This window comes from Poecilia reticulata, chromosome 18 (assembly GCF_904066995.2).
Source record: "Poecilia reticulata chromosome 18, P_reticulata-male-v2, whole genome shotgun sequence".
Taxonomy (NCBI): Eukaryota; Metazoa; Chordata; class Actinopteri; order Cyprinodontiformes; family Poeciliidae; genus Poecilia; species Poecilia reticulata.
This window is the reverse complement of record NC_088847.1, coordinates 10,750,442-10,760,215: the sequence shown is the minus strand read 5'-3', so window position 1 is coordinate 10,760,215 and position 9,774 is coordinate 10,750,442. Positions and strand designations below refer to the sequence as shown.

At 40.1% G+C, this 9,774-nt stretch overlaps 1 long non-coding RNA gene across 1 annotated transcript; it reads right to left on the bottom strand.

Moving 5' to 3' along the window:
* Nucleotides 1-6,397: 6,397 nt before the first annotated feature.
* LOC103475951 (uncharacterized) lies at nt 6,398-9,541 on the bottom strand. Its single transcript, XR_535380.3, has 2 exons — nt 7,868-9,541; nt 6,398-7,482 (listed from the first exon to the last, which is right to left on the bottom strand). It is a non-coding gene; the product is annotated as an uncharacterized LOC103475951 (long non-coding RNA).
* Nucleotides 9,542-9,774: the final 233 nt, after the last annotated feature.

Below are 9,774 nucleotides of genomic sequence, written 5' to 3'. Positions count from 1 at the left end.
AGGTAGTCGAAACGCGCATTTGACCTTTAGCTTCCGCCTCATTTAGAAAACAGGAACCCGTCTCCCACGAACCAGGTGCTCATGTAACATCGGTATTTCTTACTGGAAGTTGCAGTAAGCTGAGCAGGTTAAGCAGAACAACCTGGACCGCCGTTGTTTTTGTGTTATCCGCCCGATCCGCCCCCGCAGCCGTGCGTTCTGCGCATGTGCGCCGACGAACCTGTGGATTACGTCACAACTGTAGAATGGCTGTTACAGAAAGTCTTCACTGAGACCAGGTTTCACCAAACAAAGCTTGTAAAACTGCTTTAATTCTATGTTACGTGATCTACATTTTATATATAAATTTATGTAAAATATGGAACATTATGACTTAAACCAAAAATAACTGAGTCCCCTTTTGGGGTGAAGATTATTTATTGAACTCATTTAACTGCTTTAGAAAATTGCTTTAAGTCAATAGTAATCAGTTATCAGTCAATACTCACGCGACTGGTTTAATTATGAATCGCTCTTTTTTGCATCCCTAAACTCAAGTACAGCACCATTAAAACCGCAAAAGCATAAAATGGTAGTAGAGTGATATGAGTGCTACCAAACACATTTTAACGTGGTTTTGTGTCTTTAATTCAAAATAAACAAGACAGCATGATCTCTAAGAGCATGAATCAATGGCTGTTGTCAATGACTGCCACAAGTGCAAAGAAGAATAAAATGACATAAAAATGCAGGAGCGTGAGGGCATGCTGCCAACGCAGACAGAACGCAGCCTCACGCTGATCTAACATGACCTCTGTGAGAATTTGTTCATTCTGTGTCTTAAGCACGGTTCTGTGTGCTTGGGAAATCAATTGTTTGAGTCTGTCAGGTAAAACATGCACTGGGATAAAAAGTGTTCTCTTTTCTCTGTGGAAGAAGGGAAAAGCAGCTTTGCTTTTAGCTTGACAGCGAGCATTTTTGACGTTATCAGGTTGATTATGTAAAGGGTTCATAAGTTGTAGAGGTTAGGGAGGAATTCCCCTTTGAGCAAAAGTACTGTAAAAATCAGCAGTGGTAGAGTTCAGTTTAAGGCTGCAAAGCTACAGGGGCTCAAAGTTCAAACAGAGTTCTTCCATTTAGACTGAAAAAAAAAAGCACATGCAAATTATCGATGCCGTCTGCTTTTGCTTGGCGTCGGTGAAGGGAGCTCATTTTGAGCCTGTTTGATGCAGCTGAAAGGTTAATTCCAGGCTGCCTGTGTGATTAAATCCTTTAACTGGACGTGGCGACAACAAAAAGCATTTATTTGCGTAATTAAAGATTGTTTCTGCAATTACTGTCGGTGGGAAGTCCGTGTCTGTTCGCTGAATATTCACAAAGCACAAAAATTAATCAATAACTTAATTATGATGCAGCGGATTAAAGATGAATTTGTCTTTCTTTTTAAAATGGAAAAATAAAATGTTTTTTTTGTCTATTCCATTTGCAATTAATTATACACAACCTCGGCTGAAACATACTGACTTAACCATTTTATCAGTTGAAGCAGTGACTCAGTTTTTCATATTTTGTCACATAACCATCTCAAAATTCAATTTGTCACGTTGGGATTTCAGACAAAGTAGTGTATTCTGTGCAGCAACAGGGAAATGACCCAGGAATTTCAGAGGTCATAACTTCCTTTACTCCCCTTTACTCTAAAACCCTCAAACAGTTAATCACTTTCAGAAGTCGCTTCATTACAGTCTTTGTGTTTTTAGTTTCAGCTTTTCTGTGAAGACCTCAGAGGTTTATTAGAGAACTTTAGTGAATAATCGGCATCTTGAAGACCAAAGAGGAGGAAAACCTTAAGAAGTCCTGACTGCTTACAGCAGGTACTTTATGAAAAACTGCTGCAAACGACTCCTGACTTAGACAGAGATACACTTTACACAGCAACCATACACGTGCAACCGAACCGCTACAAAAGAATGATAGTAGGTGACTTTGTAGGAGCTGAAGAATCCAAGTCTAACTTAACTGAATAAATCTGGCAAAACTTCAAAACTGATAATCACAGATGCTCTCCATCCAGTCAAACTGAGATTGAGCTATTTTACTAAAAAGAATGGAAAAACGCTTCAGTCTCTAGATGTGCAAGTTGGTGAAGACGTTCCCCAACTGGCTTGTATCTGTGATTCTGTTTTGTATTGATTCGGGGGGATGAACGCAACTGATCCCTGCAACTCTCCCACTCAGATCCTTCAGACTAGCCAGCAGCGATTAGCAAACACCTGATGGAGCTGTGCATCTGCGGAGTTCGTTATACGAGCTGCTTACGCTGGTAAAAAAAAAAACATTGTTAAAGGGTTAATAAAAGAACGATGTTGTGATGACTTCCTAAAGGCGGAATTTCAGAAAAAGCAGGAGTTTTTGTTAAAGAGGCAGGCAACCAATTTTGAGGCATTAAATTACAAATTCAAATATCTTTTAAGTCATTTTAAATATATACAACATTTTTATAACTGAAGGTAACTGAGTTACGTGATTGTGCTATAAAATGGCACTATGTAGCTGGAAAACACGCAATGCTGCCTCTTTAAGGGGTTCTACACGAAAGTGGCTTTCAGAAAAATAAAAAAGGATGAGCTGTGTTTCTCGAAACACTAAAACAAATTAGTGTGCATGTGTGTATGTGTGCACACATTTGTGTGTGTGTGATCCTCACTGTTCCTGGCATCCCCCTGCAGTGCCCACATGGAGGTGTGCCACACTCCCTGTCCATCTTCTCTTTACCGGAGGTCCCCGAGTCGGCGTGGTGCCGCGCAGCAGATTGTGATGTCGTCTGGCACATTCGGGCTCTTTCTGCGTTTTTCCAGCCACATCTGGTGTGCTGGAGCCCACTGTGCTCACTGCGCGGCGCGCTCACAGCTCCTGTTCATGAGTCTATGTATCCGTGACAAGGCCAAATGTGTTTTTTTAACCCACACACGCAGCTCCGCGTGTTTCCCCTCGTCGACGCCGTGGTATAAGCGCCGTATCGCCATCAGCTGCTTCGTGCAGCATCAGCGCTTATGGTTCAGATGCTCCGCTGTCAGACGTGCTGTGCGTCGCTGGCAGCTTTGTGTGACTGAGCAGGTATCCTTCCATAGGTGCTACACGAGCTAATTTAATGTAATCTGAAAATGTGTGCAGTGAGTGCAGTGAGGCGTGGGGCCTGTGCGTGTTTTCAGATGCCCTTTAGGTGGTACTTGTAACCCGAAAAGCCAGGCCAGGAGCGTGCTCATTGATTCCTGTTAGAGGAAGGCGGGGGTCTCTCCACATGCTTGACCTGGGGTCGATTTAGCGATTGTGATCCAAGTGTAAAAGGAGGTCCAGGCATGAGGAACCGGGGGATGAATCACACCCCGGCCAGAGTCTGGCTCCTCTGATTCTCAGGTGTCTTCACACATTAGATGACGCCGCGGACGGGAGAGCAGGACTGGAAGGAGTCCCGTTTTCTGAAAAGCACGCAGAAAGAAAAAAAAAAAAAAAGTCAAACCTTTTTTTTTGTCTTCTCCCCCCTGGTCTCTTCATTTTTTTTTTTTTTTTTTTTTTGTTTTCCTTCTCCTGCTTCAAACACCGGGAGGGTCAGAGATTTGAAAGCTACCGGCCCCCGCCAGAGAGACTCAGAGGTGCGGCCCTGTATGACCTGCACGGCGACTGTAGGGAACTCCTCCAGGGAGGCCAAGATCAATACATGCACAGCAAATCAGGTTTGACACAACACACGACAAGGTCACAGAAAGACGCCGACATGAAGCAGAACTCTCCTTGAAGCAGAGGAAAATTTATTGTGTTTTATATTTATATATGTATATACATTCAGTACATGTCCTGAAGGAAAGTACAGTTTTTGAGGCAAAACAGACTTTGAAACAAAATGAAGCTCTGAAGCCCAACTAGGCTTTTATTCTGAGGCCGATTTTCTTTATAACGAGCTTCGTTATAAAAAAAAAAATCTCTCCCCCTTGTTAATATGTTGGCTCTACAATATCCTCCACATCTTCCCTGCTCACCGTCTGCTGCCCTGCAGCTCCTTCGCTCTTTAGCAGCTCATGCTCGTCTCACTATGAAGCCGCTCCCCGGCAGCTGAGGAAGATGACATCTCACCTCACCCACACATCCAGCCCGGCTTTTAAAAAACCTCCACCGGCTCTTTCCCCAGCTGCACCCTGTCCAACGTTACACCTCCCGCCTAAAAGCTGCTCTTCCTGATCTGCTCTGACCTAATGGGCTGTGGAGCAACGAAGACGGGAAGCAAGGGGGTGCAAGGCGACTCGCTATCTGTCACATCTACCTGTCTTTCCCCCCCCATCTCTTGTGAATCTCAGGTGCGCTTTTCTATTTTTTTTAATGGAAAACTCTATATTGTATAAGTTATCAGATTAGTATTTGTGTCTACTCTTACTGTAGCTTGGTTTTACCAGCTGCGTTTGACTGTGTTTCAAATTATTTAGAGCATTTTTTTAAGAAGGCAAACTTATCTGACAGTTGGGATAAAAAAAAAAAAAACAACAGCAGCTGTAACAGGAAATACTTTAATTACCACTGAACAAATTGTTCAGGTTTATAGAACACTCAAATATCTATTCGAGACATTTGTAGAAAGTCTGCCCCTTTTTTAATATTCAGTACACATTATGCACATTTTTTGAAAAGTGATCCGACTGAGTCACCTTGGAATGTCCCCCAATATTCCTATTATTGTACAGTATGTTCTGCTATAGTCCTGTACAGTATATTATTGTCAATTGTAATTTTTTTTTAACACTTTAAAAACTTTTTGTCATGTTAACAGGGCCAAATGATGCTGATGTTGCACCTAAATTGTCTCTGTACGAGACAAAACAAGCTGTTTCTATTCTGTTTCAGAAATGAAAGCCTTGCTTTAGCAGACAGTGTCTGTGCTGCTTGTGTCTGTGCTGCTTGTGTCCTGGACGGCGGCTGGGAAAGCGTTGACGGCCTCCTTCTTGATGCGACTGGATGGACGTCCGACGGCTTGACGCGGGTGGAGCAGGTGAGTTAACCTTTGGACGTGTAAAGTGTGACATGTGGCTGATAAAACCCAGCAAAATGCCAAAGTGCAGCTCACTTTAAACGAGTGACTGACTCCTTTCAGGCTTACCTGAAGTGCACCAGGCGTTCCTTCACAGCGGGTATACGAACGGCCTAAGGAATCATTTAATGTGTCGTCAGTGAGCAACGTTGCTACATGTATTTAGTGTCAAAGTTAGTCTGAAAGCTTCACTGTGCCGCTGTCCTTCAATGGGCCACTGAGTTACATTTAGCAGGTTATCAAATAGTTTAAAAGTTTATGTAAAGTGTCTGTTCTGTTTGCTTCATCAGGATGACTCACTAATAGAAACTGGACTCTAACTACCAAAATAATAGTAATAATAATAAAAAAAATGGTTTAAAGCTGTGTAAATGTCTGCTGTTCTCACTTTAGATTTGCCAGAATTGATCCACATGTGCTTATGTGGTGGGATTATCAAAAATATTCATACCTATAGAAACTTTTTACAATTTGTGAAGTTACAATAATATGTGTTGTGTGCCAGACCGACAAAGTGGTGAATATTTTTGTTATGGAATGAAAGCTTTTCAGCATGACCTTTTTTATTATTTACATTCCATAAGTAAATACTTACTTCCAATGTGGTTTGTCTCTATCAGCTTTGCACATCTGGACATTTTTCTCTTTTTTGTATAAAACAACTCCAGCTCACTAAAATTACATGGGAAAGTCTGTAAGCAGCAAATCTTATGTTTTGCTGCAGAATCTCATTTGGATTTAGTTCTAGACTTTAACTAGGCCATTTATGGATGAACTTCCTTTCTGTTTCAAGTCCTGTGCATCCTGTAGTGGGTCTTCATCCAGAATTAAACTTTATTTATTTAGCTCCAGCAAACGTCCCATCAGCTCTAACCAGCTTCTTCTTCTGACGTCTTTCATCAACCGTTGTCCTTTCAAAAATATTTGATCTGAATCCTTATTTTGTATTTATTTTAAAATGCTCAAACCCGTGCCCTATTTTTGAAGCATACCATATGATTTTATTATACTAGTAATTTTTATGCATATATATTTTTTTGAATGGTATTTTTATTGATTTTCAAAGCCAAATCTGTTAATTTTGTGCATCTGTATATTTAATTTAATTATATTTATTTTATTTCACAGGAGGAATTTAAGTGACTTACAGCAGTACAGCAATAGCTTTTTTCTGCACCTGTAAAGCATTTGCATTCCTGTTGGTGCTAATTAAATCCTTGATTGATTGTTTTTAAAACGACAGCTTCTCTTTTATTGAGAAAAATACATATTTCGTGACTTTGAACTGACTGTTTAAAGAGGAAGAAGAACTGAAACTGAAAGAAAAGAAGAAAAAAAACGTGCAACATAAAACAGAATTTAATTATCTTCATTTGGAGACGTTTTTTTTCCTCCCACAGTGTCGCCATATTGGTCTCTGGTCTGCTCTGTGTCAGCAGCTCTCCGCTTCCCTTCAGAGGATCTAATGAGGAGAATCAATGACAGCAAGATTAAACCCTGAACTCTGCAAGAGAACTAAAAAAAAAATTATTAGAAAGTGACAAAAGCAGACCAAGAAGTTAAAAGGAGTGAGGGGGAAGATGTGTTTTTGTGCAGTTTGCACTTATTTTGCACTCGTGTGCAAGGGGGCTTGATTTGCCCTCCTCTCGACTTGCTTCTTCCCCTGCTGGTTCTCGTGCTGACTAATGTGACTCATAACCCATTAAAGTGGTCTCATGCAGCTTCAGCTCCTTCTCAGCCCACCGCTGTCAGTCAGTCAGAAACAGAAGTTCTGTCCTGACAGCTCTTCGTCCATGACGTTGACCTCGCATAAACCTGAAAGTGCTCAGACTCAAGGGAAGAAAAAAAAAAAAAAAAGCCCCTTAGTGGCCTCCCAATCAAACTGCATTCACAAATCCTGAGCTCCACATTACGGAGCAGATCTCTGATGGACGATAGCGGGACTGAAAGCTCAGACCCAGAAACATTCTCCTGCAGGACATCAAACAGCAGCAGCACCTCGGGAAACGGTCCAGTTCGTCGGTCAGAGTTCACGGACAGAGCCGGGGCCAGGATAAGGTCTCTCACATCAGCCTGTTTAATTACACAATTGATAACGGGATGAGCTTTGATGCGTTTGCTGTCCGACTCAGACAAGCGATCTAAAAAAAAAAGAAAAAAAAACAGAGAGAGAGAGAGAGAGAGAGGAAGAGAGAGAGAGAGAGCTATTTCTGCTGATGTTAATTTGCTCTGTGTTAAGGCTCCGGTTCACAGCTCGGTCAGCCTTCCCTGATACTATATTCCCGTTTGTTTCAGTAAAGGTTCTCCTGTCACATCGCATTTAGGTCGAGATGCCTCTGAACTGTGAAAGCACCGCACGGAGGGACCGGGCCTCGCTCCGGCCTCCGGGTCCCGGGCTCCGCTGGTTTCAGGGATGACATGATTTCCTGCATGATAACAGCGCTGAATGAATGGGCGGATTATTAGAGATAGAAATCAAGAATAACAACAAAAATCATGCTACTACGCGGACGAAAATGTCAATTTAAATAAACTAGTAGCATTAAATGAAGGCTAAAATCTGTAAATGAGTGAAATCAGAGCAACGTCTTCCTTTTGTCCCCCCCCCCTCCCCCTTTTCTACTTTATACGTTTGAAATTAAATGCATTGATATGTAGTCTTTGTAACTATAAATGTAAGTAAAAATATTTGGCAAAAAATAGTTTTAAAAATAGATGTCTAAAACAAGAATACATGTACTGTATTAAAATGCTGAAAAAAAACGATGTAATTTTAAGAAGATAACTTATTAGTACATGAATGAGAATTACCTGGCTTGTGCAGCTGTATCCAGGCAGCAGCAGCAGCAGTCTGAGCATGTTTCCTAAGAAAAGGCAGCACTGTCTCCTGTCTTTATACCGATCCCCCCCTCACTGGGAAAGCTGATCCCTCCATTCTCTAATTTCATGAATTATTCATCACCCAGTCAGACGCACAAATGAGCGTGCTAATTGGTGTCTTTTTTTCCTTTTTTTAATTATCACAGTTATTATTGTTATTATTTCCAACTCTGGAGTGTGCGATTTAACATGAAATTAAATTAACTTAATGATGGGAGAAATATTTTTGCTAACAAGTCCCACTTTAACCCTGTTGGTAATTTGAAAACACATTTTGAGGGAATTAATTTCAAATCTGAGCTCACTTTGTGAACATCCTAACTCTAAATAGGCCAATTTAGGTGTCAATTTGTGAAACTGTTCTATTTATTTCCCCTCCTGTGGAGAAATGCAAATATTTTTAGAGGGTTTTAATCGGTTTGTGTGCAGCATGGACCAAAGTAAAGTTGATCATTGTTATTTTTATAAGCACATTGAGGGGAAAAAACAACAGGTATTTATTTAAAGCATTTTAAATTGTTTTGAAATATTTATAGGAAGCCGTAAGATCACATTGGTTGCTCAGCACATTCACACATTTTTTGAAGATGCTATTTTCTAAAGTTGCTGAAATAAAGCCAAATCGTCCAAACATTTAAAATTGATGGAATAACCTCACTTACCAGTTCATGCTAAAGGTCCACTGTTTGACTACTTCTTCCTTCCGCGTGCACAGATACGCTACAAAGGGGCTGCATGAAACACTTTATATGCTACAACTGGGCCTTATTTCTTATTCATTTTTTTCTCTTTTTAAATGATTAATAAATAAATGGGTCTGAGCTTTAGCAACCTTTCTAAATCCAACACGTGCATTTTCTCAGTGGTCTCTCAGACAGAGAAATTTGTGAATTTAAAAATGAACAGTTAAAAGTTTCTCATGGATTGTTGCAGAATAAAAATATTTGAACGTGGAGTTTTTATCTTCTTGTACACAACAGACATGAACGTGTTTATTTTTTGCTTCTCCAACATCAAGCGAGCGTCTTCTGGATTGATGGACAGCAACATTGTTATTTTTGATTAAAAAAACAACATATAATTAACATAATATTACTTTTTAACCCTGATATCAACCAATTTGAGAAAATCCTCTAGTAATTGTACTCATTATTGTAATATTTTTAAGAATAAAAGAGTGGACAACAACTTTTAAAATGACAACTAGCTTTTAAATTAATTGAAAATAACCTTGTTTTTAAAATTTGTGTAAATAATTCCTTTGTGACTAGATGATAATCATTAATCATTAACAGATCATTTAACTGTTAAGTTGAGGGGAAAATGTGCTTGGGCATTAACAAGAATTATCTGCGGATGCTAGCTTTAGCAAGCTAGGCTAACTCAGACTCTGGTTCGTTATTGTTTATTTTTACTGGTCTAGAGTACAAGCTTCCTACATTACAGTACAGGTACAATCACTATACTTCTAAACTATACCTCAACCTTAATAAATACTGATTTTGTGAGCTAACGTGTAAAAATGCTAATGCTGAAATGTTAGCAATCTAATAGCTGTAACTGGTTTACGTTCTGCTACTCTCTCTCTCTCTCTCTTTCTTTCTCTCTTCCTACCTCGTTTCTGTGCGGTCCGCATTCACATAATGACAGAAAAAAAAATTACGTTGCATTCATCAAATATTTTGCTTTTCCCCAGACAAATAGAAAGTTGACCACCATTTTTAGCAATGCTAACACCGTTAGCATCGTTTCCCAACTAGCTTCTATTAATCCAAACAGGAAGACACAGTAGACCACATGTGTCAAACTCAAGGCCCGTGGGCCAAATCCAGCCCACC